Source organism: Corvus kubaryi, unplaced genomic scaffold, assembly GCF_017639235.1.
Source record: "Corvus kubaryi isolate FWS band 111438036 unplaced genomic scaffold, C.kubaryi_AGA036_p1.0 72, whole genome shotgun sequence".
Taxonomy (NCBI): Eukaryota; Metazoa; Chordata; class Aves; order Passeriformes; family Corvidae; genus Corvus; species Corvus kubaryi.
The window spans coordinates 3,045,303-3,061,996 of NW_024582060.1; the positions used below are offsets into that span (position 1 = coordinate 3,045,303).

General features: G+C 42.3%; 1 protein-coding gene across 3 annotated transcripts in view; it reads right to left on the reverse strand.

Moving 5' to 3' along the window:
• EPS8 (epidermal growth factor receptor pathway substrate 8) overlaps positions 1-16,694 on the reverse strand; it is a 127,731-nt gene that overhangs the window by 110,240 nt on the left and 797 nt on the right. For 2 of the 3 annotated variants that reach the window (XM_042050330.1, XM_042050327.1), the window contains exon 1: positions 16,523-16,616. The exons of the other annotated variant lie outside the window; for it this stretch is intronic. The gene's annotated coding sequence lies outside the window, so the exon portion shown is untranslated. Of the gene's footprint in view, positions 1-16,522; positions 16,617-16,694 lie in introns of those variants that run through there. 3 annotated transcript variants of the gene reach the window in all.

Here is a 16,694-nt window from a genome sequence, read left to right on the forward strand (position 1 = left end):
ATGAGAAGCTCTGGAGCAGCATCTTCTTATGCTCACTCAACACAGAAGGAAATCACAGACAGGCTGCAGCAAAGGGAGGCAGAGACAAAAGGAGGGATTCCTTTTCCTCAGTACACCAGAGACAATGTTTTAATGGAGTTCACAGACCCAACACATTTGCAGAGAACTACTAGGAAGTTAAATGAAGTGTGCACACCTAACTCAAGTCCCCAGTGGGATGTACAGTTACCATAGCAACTTTCAAGGTCCAGGACAAACCAGATTTCTGATGCTCCACACCACAACAACTGTGGGAACAACATGGATGAAGAGAACTATTGATACACTGCTATTTTAAGTACCTGAAAAAAACCCCAAAAAACTAAGTAAAAGTATTTCACTTAGGATCACAAACCCAATATTTTTTTCTAGGAGGTCAAGAGAAAACCTTGTACACAACAGACATTCAGAAGCAAGAACACAATGAGATGTGAAGGAAAAAAAAGTTGTCATGGAGAACAAGCCCCCATGAGCTTAAAACTGGACGTTCAGCACACCTCCATTATGTGAAAGCACATCCTTCAGAAATGTTATTTAGCATGAGAGTTGTAAAACTGTAATGCCTAGTGCAGTACCTCAAAAGCTGATCGGATAAGAGCCTTCTTTGAAATTGGGTCATTAGTTCATACAGGAAATGTGACTTTACTTGGAAGAGATCCTTCACTCACTAATTAGCATTAGTACTGTAGTAAGAGAACATTTCAGTTTTAGTCTGAGCCAGTCTCACCACTGTGCTATAGAAATCAGTTTTGTTAATTGAAGCAGCATTCTCTTGCACAAACACTAAGCTGCAGCCTAATTGCTACAACGGGAATGGCTTTCCTTTATAAGCATTTCTGCAAATGTCCAACTTCGTTATTTGTACCTTTTCTTTTAGAAATTTCTCATACTTTTATTCAGCTGGTTCCTCGTTTCCATTTATTCAATGTTCAAACCTGATGGGAAGAGTTTCTATTAATTATTCAGAAGCATCCTCGTTTTACTGATGGATGAACTTGGATACTATTTCTTTAAATATGATTGCAGTACTGAAGTGTAACACCAGCAAAAAAGCTGGCAAAATCTGCCTTCCTTTGGGATAAATGGAAAAAATTATGTCTTGTTACCGTCACAGAAAACTGATGTTCCTGTAAATTATGAATCATTGAATATTTTGTTGTGCTTTTAATTTTTTTTTTTCCAAGGAATCGTAATGGCACTTTTTTCTTCAGGAAGTTTAAGGGTTGCAAAACTTCCTTTTCCTTGCACTATCATTATTTGTCAAGGAAAAGCCTCCAAGCTGTTGCATGGGAGGTTGAGAGAACTGTAAGCTTGCTTTAAAAAGGCTGGTCTTTAGGCAGAGAGCAACAAGTCTTAGTTTGTTTCAGAGAAATAAATGGGTTATTCAGAGGCAGCATTGAAGTCACAAATCCATTTGTAAAATCTGGTCTGTCCTAACCATTCCCATCACCTTGAAAGTCACCTTTGCACTCTCTATTGGGTTCAGACTGGTGAATTTCTGCTGCAAACTGAACTCTATTAAAGAAAAAAGAAAAAAGCTTAATTGAGATTAATTCATAACTAGGCTGTTTCAATTCTATTTATGAGTTTCAGGGTGTATCAATTTCAGTGCTCTATAGTTTTCTACAGGTTGCAGAAATGTTAACCTGTGACACAACTATGTGACAGATCAGAATCAAGACACATCTACAACTTGCTGAGAGAAGGGGAGAGCTTAAAAAAAAAAAATTGAAAATCACCCTTTGTCAGGTCAGTTTTACAGTTTCTGAAATGCCAGTTGTACATTTTAGCACACCACTGGTCTCAAATGGTGAAGGCACTGTCAATCAAAGACTCCCATCACAAGCAAGCTCTGGGCTTGTGTTGAAGCATGGAAGGGGGAGAAGAAGTAGGGGAAGATAATCTCTGCACTGGGAATACACTCAGATATAATGAAGTGGAAAAAACAATGAAGAAATTACAACATACAGGATCACCCACTACAGCCTTGTAAAACAAGCAGCATCAGTGCTGTGTTGAGGGCCAGTTACAGCTCGAGGCACCCAGGGATTCAGTTTGTCTTTCTGCTCTTTTGGCCCTTTCAGATGAGAAAAGTGGCAATGTGTCAGCAGTGCTCACGTGTCCTGAAGGCTTCAGGTCCTTTAAAGATAGATGGAGGGTCACAGCCTTCATTCCCCAGGACTGTATTTTTAAGAATCATTTTGCATACCTTCGGTGTACGTGTGGACTCTCAAGAGCCATTGCAGAAGCTTGGCTTTGAGGCAAGCTTTGCAACTGCTCTCTTAAAAGTCTTAATTTCTCAAGAGCTCATTCTCCCTCCCCAAAAGGAGGATTCCCAACTTTGGTTCTTTTTGAGAGAAAAATTTAGCGTCTTCTGCAGGATAATCTTCAGCTAAAGCATCGGATCCTCCCATTAAACTTTGATCTTAAAGCGCACTATTTTCCTGAATCACCAAAAAATGCCACAACCTGCTTGTAGCAACCTGTAGGCAAAGCTCCCAAAGTCTCTTTGAGCTGCAAGGCAGCTCTCACCCCTCACTGTCCAAGCTCTCCTCACTACAGTCACCTCCTCCTTTCCTCATGGGAACAACATTTAAATTCGAATGCTGGTGCCTCATGTTTCATCCCCGGCAGATGAACCAGCATATCCATTTCCAGCACTAATAAGTTTAAATGAGTAGTGACAGTTTCCAGTCATGCAGAAACATAGGCAGACTCAGATGTCATTCTCAAAATGGTAACTGATTTGAGAGGGAGCATCGCAGTCAAATTGCCAGAATAGACCTCTGCTTTTAAATGACTCATTAAAATCCAGGGCAAATCAAAGGTCCTGATAGCACAAGGATTATTAGAAATAAAAGCAACCCACCATATTTAATGTGTTAGTCAAGATGTTAGAGTCCTCAAGAAGATAAAGCAATTTTTGTTTCAAATGAAAGTACTTATCTTTGTGAGAAAAGACAACTTATTATTAATTCAAGACAAACTCACAGTACTGGAGGTGAGCCAGTTTATTGTTTTCACAAGACTTAGCAGACTGAACCAAGATAAAAGAAGAATCCCAGGGCTTTGCAAAAGAGGGATAAAAGTTACAAGCTCTGATTTCCTAAGTGGCAGCACTGATATTCCCCACTCCAGACCTCTGTTTGGTACCACTGTCTTAGGCTCACCAGGTATCATCACCGGGGATTGAATTATCAGGGGTTGTTGGGGTAGTAGTTTTGGCTTTTGCTGTGTAGTAGCTGGCAGTGAGGTCTGCAGCCAGCACAAAAGATCTGGAGACTGTAAAAACATATGGAAACAAACCCTCCATCCATGCAGTGGATGCTACGAAAAACACAGAGGTCACCAGGAAGAAAATTAGAGATGTTAATTAAATTTCCCATTTAGCTGTTAGCCTTTGCTGGGGTAAGTCTAGCTGAAGAACTGAGTGCAAACAAACTGAAGAGCCTCATGGCTGGACACCCTGGAAGCTGTCCTCTCGATCTGAAACTTCGATCCTGAAGTTTTTAGTAGAGATGAAGTAGGCCTCCACATCCCCATTCTGCTCATTTCCCAGTCTGCAGCTCCCACTTCTTCATCTCCACTTCATTTAGCACTGCTAACACATCCACCTCTACAATGCCAGTACTCAGTTGTATGACAGCTCCTTCGACAGCCTTGCAAGTGACAGGAAATTGGGACAGATTTCAGTAGAGAGGAGCTCAGACAAGTTTACAGTAAGCTTGCTTAGCTTTGTTTGAGGCAATACCGAGTAGTAAAATTGAGGATGAGCTGTCAAATTTAATTAATTAGAAATCCCAAACAGCCAACTTTGCACACAAGAGATCTCAGCTTTATGTAAGATGAACAGCCCCAAAAGAAAGGTGTAAGTCCCCAGGTTTACTTCACTGGGGTGCAGGAAGCATCCAAAAGATCAAAAGACGCTATCCATCATTAATCTGAATTTCCACCTGTCATCTGAAACCCACGGCTGAACAGAATAAAATCAGAATCAGCCCAGATCAAACAGGACTTCCTGTCTCTCTTCACTGTACAGTCCAAAGACAGTAGCATTTTGAGATTTCTTTGTAGTGCTACCCCAGTGACATACCAATGAGATAATGTAATTCCTGAGGACTGCAGAAGAACATTAAGGAACATAAAGAGAGACAAAAGAGACCATTAAGTTGGTTTAGATCCTCTCTCTCTCCTTTTCTTAAAAAAGTCCTCTCATCTCAGATAAACAGAGGATTTTTCTTGGTTTATTTGCTTTTATGTCTGGAGTTAGGCATTGCCCAGCAGAGTTTTCATGAAAACATAATGCTTGTTTAAAATAGTACATACTTCAAACAAAAGATGTGTCTCACAGCAAGATGAGGACAGAAAAAAAATAACAAGAATGGTGACAAATTCTTTTAAATTGTTTCCAAATGATCTAAGTTCCTATTAAGAAAACAAGAACACAAATTATCTTGAGGTTTGCTTTTTTTTTCTTGTCGTGGGTTGTTGTTTTTTTAATTTGAGATTTTTGAGCCTCAACCTCAAAATCATTGAAGTTAGGCAGGCAGACAGACAATTTGTTCTGTTAATATCAGTGGAACAAACAAGTACATAGAGATCAAGGTTCTGATGCTGTAGAAACCCTCTCACCCACCGCTGAACAACTCATGAACATCACTACCAATCTTTATCCCTGGACTGAAAAATACCTTCAAAGTCATAAAGGTAAGTTTTAGGCAATTATTGGTTAGTCTTCCTGCTTTTTTCTTTCTGTCAGAGCAACAACTCAGTGCATTTCTAGGAGCTCTAGGAGGAATGTGCGTCCAGAGTGGAGAGTGCACACTTGGATCAGAATACTGATCACATATGGTTTCTAATCAGTGAGTGCAGTATCACCATCCCAATGCCCATTAAAAAAAAAAAAAATTCCGTACAGCAAAAATGACCCCACGCTCCAGATATGCATCATTTTTAAGGTCAGTTGCTCCCTGAAGGCACATGTCTATTACAGGGTAAGAACACAGGAATAACTGGAAGTCTCTGTTACACACTGCCCCAGAACATTTCCTCATTACTGGAAGCAAGAGTCCCACGCAGTGAGAGCATAAAGAACAAGGCCATCTGTAAAATTACCACGTATTTTTCTTTACAACCTAAAGAAGTCACTGCACTAAAGCCCTGTGAGGAAGGTTTTAAGACCAAGGAGGACTTGGGCTGCTTGTGACACATTCCCACAGAAATCCAATTTTTGGAGTCAATTTACTAAATTGCCTGAAGTGACATCTGTAAATCTCGTTTGATAGAAGCCATGAGCAAGACATGACAATACTGAAAAAAACATTATTGCTGGCATTACTGGAAATGCCAGCACAGCATACATCTGGACATCCCAGAGTCTGTACAACACCAGTTCCACGCTCTAGGAGGCAGGAAGACCACAAAACTCTCAAAAGTCAAAGTGAACCTATACAAGGACCTCCCCAACACTTCCATGGATTCCCCACACAGGGTAATACAGCCTTTAACTCTTGGAAACTGCTGTGCAAACAAGTGCCTCAGTCTGCCACATGAGCAAAAAATGATTACACAGACAAGTACACAGTGGTTCAGAAAGCGATGTGAGTTTACACAATTTATCCAGTGAAGCATGAAGGATGGAAGCAGAGACTCCAGGATCAGCTGCTTTTAGCCTGTGAATCTTTTGGGGAAAAGGTGTGTGTCTAGAGGATGAAACCTGGATTGCATCTGCTGTGTGCCTATACATATATATATATACATATCTAAGATTATATATATATATGTACATACAAACAACAGCATCTGGAGGGTTGCACCACGTTCTGGCATTCACGTGATTCACACACAGAACCACTAAAAAGTCACTTGTGCACTTAGTGAAAAATGCCAGTGTTTGCCAGGGGCAGGTAGTTTAAATTACTGTGTCTGTCTTCCTCCAAGAGGAAAACCAAGGAAACTTGATTAATATTTTTCTACTAGAAATAGAAGGGCAGAAACTCTCCTCCCTCATACACTCTGGAGGTCAAACTAGATGATGTAATGATCTCTTGTGGCTTTAAACAGGTTTTATGGATTATCTGACTTAAAAATAGACACAATGTTTAAATAATAACATTCTCCTGAAATTGAGCGCCTGGTACAACAAGCCTCCAGTCGCTGGCTAAGATCTGGAGGGACTACGACCATACAGAGATTTGTAACAAACCAAAGGGAAAATCTTGGGTCAATATTCCAAAACTGAATACTTGACTCTCTCCAGCTGAAAAGCAAATGATCTGTGATACATAATTCTGATATATGATATATATCTTCTGTGTAGCCTGCTTCAGCTAGGTGCAGATATCCATAAAATCATGTGGATGGAGGATGTGCCTACAGTGCAGAACCATTCCCAGGTTTGGGTACCACCACAGCAGCAAGGACCTCCATCCTCAGCCAAGAGGCACAGAAGCCACCGCGTCCCATGAAATTGAAGCCTGTTTCTGGTACTGGGACAGTGCAATTAAAATCAGCTTCTATGTGCCTGAGGATTTAATTCAAAGCCTGTTACCATACCAGGACTGCCAGAGGTCACACCATCGTGGCTCAGACGAGGACCCCAATCCATTAAGTGAACCAATGTGAGTGTTGCCTTTTTGCTCCTTTTTGAAACACAAGGCCACAGGAGGAAGTGCAGGAGAGACATGTTGCCATCTCCTCAATGGAACTGTTCCTTGTCACACCACTGTTTAACTTGTCACAAGCAAAACAACAACACAGCAAACCTCACCAACGTGCATGAACTGCCTGGGAAGTCCACTGGGTATCACTTAATTCCATGAGCCACTGAGTGCACGAACAATGGGAATCAGATTACTTTGCTCATATGTTTTGACAACAGCAATTTCATTTTATTTATTATGGTAATTCATAAAGCACCACCAAACGCAGTGCAGAATCTCTTATGAAAATAATTACAGTCTCGTCATGCAGGATCTCATTGAAACACACCATTAATTCCTTGACAGTTAGGGAACAAGCCAAAGACTTTGTGCAAATGAAGGATTAGCGAGGTCTCAACACACACATTTCCTTGCACTTAAAATGTGCAAGGAGCAGACCTTATTAAATCAACATTTCATATGATGCTTTAAAATGATAGCCCCTGAGGCAGATTCTTTTGTACTTCAAAAGATAGTTGTTATCACACTACTTATATGTTACAGTCTAGGATAACAGAAAAATAAATTCCTATCTAATTGTTCCACCACTGTATACAGGGAGCATAAAATAGTGGCTCTTTCCCACAGCTGTCAAAAATCCCCAGACTTTTATTCACAATGAGATGTCACCAGTCTCACACAAGGAAGAGAGAACAGCTCTAATACAATGCTATGAATTGTCTTCCACTTGGCTACTGAAAATATTTTGAGCAGTAACCTTTTCTGAACCTACCATTCAATATTTGGGCTGTCTCCATATGTGCCTCAGGGTTATCCTGCCTGCCTCTGTGTGTTTAAAGTGCTTCTATTTCTACGCAGAACAACTTTGTGGTTGTGCATTTTATGGTTGTTTTTAAAGTAAGATTTGCCTAAAACTATTTAAAAAAAAAAAAAAAAGGGCTGGGGCCTTTTTTCTTCTCGATGTTTAATAATGTTCAAAGTTGTCTGAAAATTTGCTTATACACAATCATAAAGGACTGAGTAAGTTCCCTGCTTTGCATCCTCTCTGTTTTCAAAGTCCCTGCAGTACAGCCGCTATGAAATCATGACACCCATGATCCAGATTTGTGTGATCTCTCTAACACTTTAACTAACTCAGGTCTTCATAAGTGGAAGTGGTCCAGAAGCTGTTAGGAAACATCCCTTGAAACTAAAACCTTCATTTTACTAAATACTAAAATATGATTAGAGACACATCACTTGCTATAGGTAGTTTGACAGCCAACTTAATAAATTAGAACCCCCTAAAACCCACCAGAAATATCTGCCAATGTTAAAACCAAGATCTCATAACAATTAAGAATGCTGAAAGAACTGGCAGAAGATGTTGCATTCTTCCAAACTTTTCCATCTTATCTCAAATATTTACAGTAAAAAGAACAGAGATGTTTTCTTCAAACCACAGTTTTTATCAATCCTCTCCAACATCCAAGCAGCACAATATTCTTCTTTTAATGTGACCAAGTAACCCCCTCTGATCCTCAGGAGATGTTTGCAAAATAATTGTTCCCCCTCACTGCTCCTTTGTTATTACTTTATTTTTTCCACACTCTTATTACTTCAGGCAGAACTAAATTAGAGATATTATCATCAATTTACCAAAACAGAATTCCCCTGAATTTATTTTCTTTCAAGTTAGACTTTTACAATTAAACTGTACATTAGAGCTAAATCCAATGGTTTTCAACCTGGCTGAAGCTGATTGGCTCACTAAGTCTACAGCTGAATCCTTCCCCCTCTCTCATTTTGCTAACTAGAAGAGAAATGAATCTACCTTCAAGCCTGCTGGAATCAATCTTCTTTTCTCTTTCTCACAATTTATAAGCCAGAGGCTTAAAAAGTGTTCGTATCCGCTTTTAACAAGCTGGTTATGTGAGATAAGCACAAGAACATTCATAAAAATAGCTCAGCTTTAAGTCATGAATGTTTTACAAAAGCAGACCTTAAAATAAAAATCATAAAGGCTAATTGTGATTTATACCATGTTACTTTTCCTATTCTACCAATTATCAATCATCCCTAAAAGATCCCTTCTTTTATATGCCAGTGTCATGAACGCAGATGCTGCCAGCTCATTCCTAATCAGGGAGACACTGCACAGCACAGACAGCCCCCAGTGAGTCCTGGGACCTCTAAACACTGGCACACTGCAGAAGAGGATTTATTCTTTTCCAGTTAGGGACTTCCACTTTATTATTATTATTTAATTTTTTTTTCAAGTCCTTCACAAAGATCTCATAGCTGTCCCACACATTGTATTTCAGTATGGTCTACACCATCACTTTGCCACCACCCTCAATGTCTCCTGAGTTCACAAAATCTTTATTTAGGCAGCGGCAATACAACCACTGGCACTGAAACTTTTATTACTTCAATAACAACAAAGCAGCTGGTGGTAATAATAACACTACTTAGCATTTATATGCTGCTTTATATCTACAAAAGCCTGTATAAATATTTGTTAATTAAGCCTCACAAAACTCCTGAGAGTCAGATATGTTTTTTGTTTATAAATAGGAAAACTGAGACAGAGACAAAACAGCTGTTTCCAAAATCGAGATTTTTAGATTATTTTTAAAAAAGGGAATGGAGATGTCTGGACAGTAACTTTCAGAGTTATAAAAGGACAGCTTAAAATACTCAAAGAGCCCAGTGGGACATAAACTCTCATGCTCTAAGCATCCACCTCCTCCAAAAACATCAGTGCTGTCCCTGGGAAGACACAGCTCCCCGCTGCCAGCTGCCCTAAGCCACTCGCCACTGGGGAGCACAAAACCCTGGACTGCACAGGCCAGTGGGCCATTCCATCTGCCAAACCCTCTGCCTGGAGCGCCGAGTCCCTCTGGAGAAGTCAAACCTTTGATAAGCTGCACCAAACTGTGATTTCAACTGCTCACCACCAAAACTTGGCCTCAACAGCAACTTGCTTCTCCCCCAGGGCAGGATTCTGCTCTGTCACTCTTTAAGGAACATAGGAACCCTTCTTTTTCTTGCATGTCAACATTTAGCTTTCATATAAAAAGTGAGAAAAACGGTAAAACCTAAGTAGAAAAGAACTAACTCCACCACGTACCAAAGGCACTTCTGAGAATATCTTACATTCATATTCAGTAAGACTATTTATTGAACAGACTTTCTTTTTGTGTATCAGACACCTCACTCACATAGGGAAAACAAATGCCTACTCACACTCCAACACCTCCCAGTCAGGTCTTGAGCTCTAGAACTGCATGAAGAGAGCTTAAAATTATTGCCTTGACAAAGTACACAGCATTGTAGGGAAGACATGACTTAGCCCACAGAGACTTGACTACCCATATAATTTCACGTACAACATTTGTCACTGAGAGCAGTGGATCTGAAATGCTTTAGAGAAGACGTTGGAATAAAGACTAGTGACATAAAAAGAGAAAAAGAATTGGGTTTTGAGTATGCAAAAGCTTTACTGCAGGAAGTTTCATGAAGCTGAACATGGAGCACTATGTGCAACTAAAGAGTGATGTAAAACAAAAAGGGAAAGGAAAACTTAGGGGTTAATAAAGAAACAGAAGGAAAAAAAAAAAACAAACACAAAACCAACAGGAGACTAAAGTTATATCAAGACTCAAGAGTAGGATGGACCAGAATATGGAAGAAGTGAAGAAACATGGCTCAGGCAAACAGAGAAGGAAGGAAAACATGAAGAGCTCAGCCAGGGGCCAGGCTGAGCAGGGAGAGGTGAGACCAAAGCTGAGGGCAAGGCCCACAAGGCAGTAGTACTTCAGCACAGAAGCGACCACAAGAAGGGACACTGTGACTGCAGTGGAGAAGCTGTGTCTGTTTCTTGGCAGAGGCAGGACATTCCTCACCCAGGAGTGACTTACCTAAGAGACACGAAGGTACGAAGTGCAGATTCCTCGCGCTGTCCTGCCCTCTCCATGTGAGATAGCACCAAGAGGCTAATTACCAGTTAGCCCGGATTTATTAGCCTTAACAAAGTTTGCTGCTAAACCAGAAACAGATCCCATTCTCTACCTCCCAGCCCTCTGCCCTGGACAAGTCTTTATCCTTGAATACAGGAAGAGAAGGAAACAGAAAGATGAAACATTACACTAAGGGTTGCGAGAGCACAGGAAGAATTGCAAAGCAATAAATAATGCTGGGAGTGGAGCAGAGAATAAGTAATTCCACTTTGGGAAAAGTGAGTCTGAGATGACATTGAAGGGAAAGAAGAAAACACATGTATTTAATGCACAGCCTGCCACCCAATTCTGAATGTGAAACACAGATGTATATTTTTGTCTCCAGCTGAAGGCAGTACAATGCACTCACTGGCTTCTCAAGACACGTTGTGCAAAGCTGAAAATTACTTTAGAGGCACAAGTATAAATGGTTGACTTTTCCATGCCATTTTTAAAATGGCACTGAAGATCATCAAGCTAAATTTTATTACCACATGTGATATCACAAACTCCTCATGATGTAAGTCAATTTCCTTGCACTATCCTTGCTAGATCATGGAGTTCTCCATGTATCTGAGTGCCTAAGACAATGTACAAGACGAATGTCTCGCTCTTTGTACAAAGGTCTCACATTCTCATGCTCTGAGTAATAGAGCTGTGCACTCAAAAATATTTTTATGATGTACACTGGGATTCTCACAGGCACTGAACTCTCAGCGAATCCCTGAATTAACCAAACGCCCAGAAACACCAAGTGTCTTTCTAATCCCTTATAGAGTAGGACAAAAAAAAAAAAAAAAGCTTTCTCCAGGCTAATTACTTCAAATTATATTTTACACTGGAAACAAAGAGATCTTTATCTCAGGAAATAGAGAAGACTACACCTCAGACACACTGTGGAAACATAAAAAGATCAGTGGCATCGGTAGAAGGAAGAGCAAAGTCCTCAGTTTTCATGAAAGGAGCATTCAGAGGGATGAATCAAGCCCTCTCAACCACCCCAGAATGAAAAGAACATGCTCATTAACCAAAGTTCACATTTCAGGTGAAAGACAATTCACCAGGACCTTTAATGGAACAAACCACAGCAACATCAAAGTCTACCTAAAGTCAAAACACTGATAAAATTGGGATAATCTTGTATCTCACCAGGTACCTGCAAGTATTGAGGAGCAAATATGTGTGCTCACAAAAGTTCACTTTGCATGTTTTTTAGAACAAGTTTGATGCAGCTGTTTTGGGGAGGGGCTGTTAAATCCCATTCCCTAATGGGTGTGGGCCTATCTAATGAACACCAAGCAGGTACTGCTAACATCTCACCCCCAGCTTCTCTTTGCACTCAAGACAATTTCTGGAAGGTGAGGGGGAGGAGAAGGCAGTACTGATGGGAGAAGCAGCAAGCCTCACGCCTGATTTTCTACTTTAAAAATGCTTTTATGTGCAGGAGCAGAAATCAAAGTAATAAATACAAATTCCCCAGGAGTCACTTCTTTTATTTTCCAGTTACAAACATTCCTGAGCTACGGACAATAAGAGAAACTCTTGTAGTAGATCTAGGCTGAAGCATCCAGCAGCTACAGCAAACTCCAGCCCCAAGAACCAGCTCTGGCAGCTGCACAATTAAGTCAGCTGAACACAGCTCCCCCTGCACTCATGGAAAGCTTGAAAGAAATCAGGTGTTCCCTTACCTGCAGGGGTAATCTATAAAATCCAGAAAATCCACAAACTGTAACATTTTGGATTATTCAAAGCCAAATCCTCTATCTCATGTAAAACCACTGCATTCTTGAAAAGAAAAACAAAAAAACCAAACCAAAAGAAAATCAATAACGAAACAAAACAACAAAGAGACCAAAAAACCCCAAACAATCACGTTATCTGTATGAAACCTTTTCTAAGTTACTGGATATTCATAACACCTACCTTCACTCAACAGATACCATTCTTAAAATCATTAATTTTTACTAAATATTCTCTTGAAATACTAAGAGTTTTCACAGCATTCCAGAAGCAAGGGCTCATTATTTTTATGTTTATACTGGGGTTTTTTGTTGGGTTGGTTTTTTTTTTCCTCTGTAGCTCTATAGAGAGCCTAGCAATTTCCACGCTTGGTCAAAATGACAACATGAGTGAGGCTTTAAGAACAAAGGCAAGTACAATCCCCCGTCACACCACCACGGTAATGAAGACGCCTGTCATGCATCAGAAAACTACACAACAGAGAATCCCACAGAAATGGATAACTTCCTGGAAAATACTAACTCTGCACCTTTGAGGCTAGAGACATCTGCTAGCTCTGTCTATTCAGGATGCACAAGGTTGCTGGAGTCTATTCATAAAAAAACAAAGGTAATAAATGCAAAGAAAGTAATTTGTAATTTGCTATTTCCATGTCAGATCTTAACCCTGTGGAGATTCACAGCATGCCTAACTTTAATTACCGAGACAGTGGCACAGAGAGGGAAGGGAAGAAAGGACTGGAAACGTTCAGCTAGTAGCAATTCAAGGCCCTGAGCTGGCTAATATTTAAAAATGTTCCTAAAACTGACATTACAATCAAAGGTACATGTTAGTGATTGGAGGCTCATGGCCACAGCTCAAAATGAAACATATCTTAAAAGGCTAATGCTCACAACATTTCCATTTGTGATTCATTTTTTATCCCCCAGTGTCAATGACACAAAATTAGAAGGAAAAAAAGAAAGAAAGGAGTCCCTCCTCACAAAACAGATGTGGAGGTTGCTTCTTCCCACATCATCAAGGTCTTTCCAAGACGGCTGTGACTAACCTTGCCAGGGAACAAGCAGAATTGCACAGGATCTCCGAGTATCAATAGCTATAAAAGACACCTTGTCTCAACATTCCCTTTCAGTGACTGCAGAGCCATGTTTTATAAACAGCTTTGCACATGTTTTCTCCACACACCCAAAACAGTCTCACTGACTTAGACAAAACTTTCAATGACTTTATACCTAAGTTCCTCTATGGGTGCAACAGGGAGAAATGCCGTGGTCGCTCAGGACTGCACTAACAGCTGAAGTTCATGGCAAAACAAAGTTCAGATGACAGCCATCATCTAACTCGGAATTCAGGGCGGAAAACTGAAATTCCTAGGTATCAGAGTTAAATCAAAAGATGTACAAAACAGAATGTCATTGTTTTGGATGAATAAATTGGTGGACGAATCAGAGTCCAACTCTGGAGTTAAGATAAAATGGCACCAGTTACAGCCTCCCCCCAAAAGCAGGAATTCTAGTTTCTGGCAATGTGAAGCATTTAATAGCGGGAAAACTAGAGAACTAGCACTGAAAACAAGAAATGAGCCTCTTATATATTGAATTTTCACATTGAAAAATACACTTTGAATGGAGATACAAGGATCCGGCCACGCATGCTGCACCATAAACAACACAGCTCCAAGGTCTTAAATATCTTTTCCTTCTGGCCACCAGTCCCAGAGCTGAGAGAGGAGTCTGGAGGGGTCACAGACCAAAGGGCCTCCTTTTTCTGTCTGGCATAGCCAAAAGCTGTGTCTTTGAAAAAATGTCGTGCCATTGAGCAGTCATTCACTGTATGAGAGGAGATGTAGGAATTGTAACCAGGAGCATAAGAGCAACAAGTGGTAGACACTGAAACGAAAGTTAGCAAGCGCTTTATTAGCACAGTCTTTGTCATGTGGACTTCAAGTCTTCTCTTATCTCCCCACAGTAACTGAAGTGTTCTTATATATTTCATCTATTTTGACCCCTGGGGCTTCAATTATTTGACCTCAGATGTTACATTTTAATAAACTGTCACCCACAAGGGAAAAAAATGCAGTAGTTAATGTGACTGATTTTCCATCTACAGCTTGATTATGGACAGAAAAAAAATCAACCATATTTCAAGAATTTAGTTGTCACCAAGTGGAAAACTTCAGTACTTTTTTCCATCTGTGCATTTCACAGCAGAAGTAAGTAACTTCAGATTAATCTTGGCCTCTCTATTACTGCTGTATATAACTAGCACCTAATCATTACTGGGTGCTGTCGCTCATGGGGTGTTACCTCCCTCCAAATAAATCTAATGGGATGCTTTGTCTGCTTTCAGAATTACAGAATCACTCAGAAGCATGCAGTCGGAGCTATGAGGAGGCATAACTCAACGCTGCAGCCTCTCTGAGTGTGTGACAGCACAAGCCAGCTGGACAACTCAAGTCCAAAGCCACTTCCATTTCCATGGCCTTCCCAGTAAAAGCAAGCAGCAGCCACAAGCTGCTCCCTTGGAGCCTTGAGCACAGTATCTCGTTACCTGACCATACCTGTATGCTAATGGTGCTACACTCCCCGTGAACTGTGAGTCAAGAGGAGATGCGGGGCGTCTCCCTTACGCCTTGGAAACTCTGTAAGCTCTTTGCAGTCTGCTTGCTCGCTGAGAGGAAACCACCAACTCACTGCAAGCCTGGCCTTGGGGAGGTTTCTTCTCCTCAGAGGGCAGGGGTTGCAGCATTTCTATGGGTATTCCAAGGAATGGAGACTGGCCACACAATGCTGATTAAGTATTTCCAGTTGCTAACAACAAAAAAGGTCATTTTTATGTTCTCCCATGTAAGCAAATTTGTAGCTGACATATAGACATTGCACAATCACAAACGAGAAGAAAGATGGTCAATAGGAAGGGAGGAGGATCACATTTTTGATGATGAAGGAGAGGCGTAATTAAAATATGATCTATGCTGCAAAGGCACACGAGATCCATCGTTTGGTTAATGTTTCAGCAGCCACAATGCAGAGGAGCAATACTTTTACCTTCAGTACTTCACCTCAAGTAAACAAAGCGGACTCCACCAAAGGTCACACCACTCTGAAGGGTACAAGATTCACGAGCCAAGGCAAAGCACAGTTTCTGAGTGGGAGGATTTGTTCCCAAACAACATCCTTAAGAAAAACCTGTTCCACCTTTCTTCTATTGCCTGCTACTCACTGGCTTGAAACTATGGTTTAGTGGAAGCTGCAACATCTCGCTTCTCGTGGATACAGTGCAGCCCTACTGAGGTTACAGGGGGGCAGGAACACCTTAGATTATTCCTCAAAATGCCACGAACCTGTTTTCCAAGGCGTGCCCAGGTCACTTGCACACTGGCAATGCGTAAGGGTGTGTATGTCATGGAGATGAGAGGGGCAGAAGGAGTAAAAACGCCAGGGAAAGTTACCAGCGAGAATGAACGGGCTGAACAGCGGGGGAGATGAAAGCCAGCAGGGGAGAGCACCAAACAAACGCGGGCACGCAGCAGGATTATCCCACCCGAAAGCGGTCCTTTGCCCGCTACCAGCGAAAGAGATGGAAAAGCCAGCTGAACCAGCGGGGAAAAAAAATACCACAGTAAGAGCTGAAAGGCGAGTCACCTGGCAGACGGTGAGACCAGGAGAAAGAGGGCAGCCGCACGGATGGTGCCCTCCGCGGGCAGCGGCGGGGATGCCCAGCCCGCGGCGGGCAAGGTGCGAGCAGGTGTGGCGGTACCGCAGCGGGAGGAGGAGAGCACACGCACACCTACACAGACACACACACACGTACACACACGGAGGGCTCCGTGGGTGCGAAGCCAGGCGGGGGAACGGCTGCAGCAGCGAGCGCTGTCCCCGGCGGCCGAGCCGCGCTCAGCCCGGGGGGCCCCGGGGGGGACTTCCCAGCCCCCCTGTCCGAGCGCAGGGCGGCGGCAGCGCCCACGGGACCGGGGACAAGCCCGGGGCAGCGCCCCGTAATCCGCCGTGTGGCGGCTGCCCGGGCGGCTTTTGAGGTCGCGGAACAACCCGGGGGCTCGACGCCCGGGGGAAATCCCATCCCGCCCCGCCAGCTCCTTACCTTCCCCCGAGTCCTCCTGCCGGCCCGGGGGCGGCGGGGGCCGCGGGGCTCCGGGCAGGGGCGGGCGCGGGGGCTCCGCTCCGCGCCGCCAACAAAGTGCGGGAGCGGGGCGGGCGCCGGTCAGCGGAGCAGCCGCGGCGAGCGGAGCGGAGCGGAGCCGAGCTCCCTCTGC